This window comes from Rattus norvegicus, chromosome 4, assembly GCF_021556685.1.
Source record: "Rattus norvegicus strain SHRSP/BbbUtx chromosome 4, alternate assembly SHRSP_T2T, whole genome shotgun sequence".
Classification (NCBI taxonomy): Eukaryota; Metazoa; Chordata; class Mammalia; order Rodentia; family Muridae; genus Rattus; species Rattus norvegicus.
This window is the reverse complement of record NC_141537.1, coordinates 80,941,613-80,943,249: the sequence shown is the minus strand read 5'-3', so window position 1 is coordinate 80,943,249 and position 1,637 is coordinate 80,941,613.

The following is a 1,637-nucleotide window of genomic DNA, read 5'->3' as shown; positions in this document are numbered from 1 at the left end:
GACCTACTAAATAGGGACATCACCAGCCACATTTCCCTGGCTTGCTCACTAAGGTGAAGAAGAAGGTGACAGGGAGGGAGAATCTTTTTTAAAAAGAAAGAAAGAAACTGAGATGCAGAAAATAAATAAGCCAAACCAAACTAACCTTACACAGCAAAGATTTGCTGAGAAATTGGTATATTTCACTTAAAACCCTGTCACAAGCTGCTCCCTCTCACTCAGGGGCCAGATCGTTGATCATCTAATCAAGAACCAACTGCTCTTGTCCTGAAGGACTGAAGAACATAGCAGATGTGTAAAACACGTATTATTGTTTCTGTTTCTAATAAGTGAAACCAGGATATAGACCTTGCACGGGAGAGAGCTCAGCATATTGTAAACTGATGACTGGGTCAATTTTGTTATCTTGCAGCAGGGAAAATTGTCTCCCATGACTTACTGCATCAGCCAGTGAAGACTTGTTAATGACATGGGGAAAGTTAAAATAAAGAAGGTAGAAGAAGAGCATAGAGGACTGTGTCATTTTCTTTCTTTTCTTTTCTTTTTTTTTTACTTTATTTATTTTTCTTCCATTTTTATTAAATTGGGTATTTCTTATTTACATTTCAAATGTTATTCCCTTTCCTGGTTTCCTGTCCATCAGCTCCCTAACCCTTCCGTCACCCCTCCCACCCCCCATTACCTCCCTCCCCAACAATCCCCTACACTGGGGGTCCAACCTTGGCTGGACCAAGGGCTTCCCCTTCCACTGGTGCCCCAAGGCTATTCACTGTTATCTATGCAGTTGGAGCCCAGAGTCAGTCCATGTATAGTCTTTGGGTAGTGGTTTAGTCCCTAGAAGCTCTGGCTGGTTGGCATTGTTGTTCTTATGGGGTCGCAAGCTCCTTTAACTCTTTCGGTCCTTTCTCTAATTCCTCCAACTGGGGTCCTGTTCTCAGTGGTTTGCTGCTGGCATTTGCCTCTGCGTTTGACATGTTCTGGCTACGTCTCTCAGGAGAGATCTACATCTGGTTCCTGTCAGCATGCACTTCTTAGCATCATCCATCTTATCTAGTTTTGGTGGCTATATTTATATGGGCCACATGTGGGGCAGGCTCTGAATGGTCGTTCCTTCAGTCTCTGCTATAAACTTTGCTTCCCTATCACCTCCTATGGATATTTTTGTTCCCCTTTTTTTTTTTTTTTGGTTCTTTTTTTCGGAGCTGGGGACCGAACCCGGGGCCTTGCGCTTCCTAGGTAAGCGCTCTACCACTGAGCTAAATCCCCAGCCCCTTTTGTTCCCCTTTTAAAGAAGGAGTAAAGCATCCACATTTTGGTCATCCTTCAGTTTCATGTGTTCTGTGCTTCTTGGGTAATTTAAACTTTTGGGCTAATATCCACGTATCAATGAGTGCATACCATGTGTGTTTTTCTGTGATTGGGTAACCTCACTCAGGATGATATTTTCTAGTTTGATTCATTTGCCTATGAATTTCATGAAGTTATTGTTTTTGATAGCTGAGTAGTACTCCATTGTGTAGATGTACCACATTTTCTGTATCCATTCCTCTGTTGAAGGGCATCTGGGTTCTTTCCAGCTTCTGACTATTATAAATAAGGCTTCGATGAACATAGTGGAGCATAGTTGGAGCATCTTT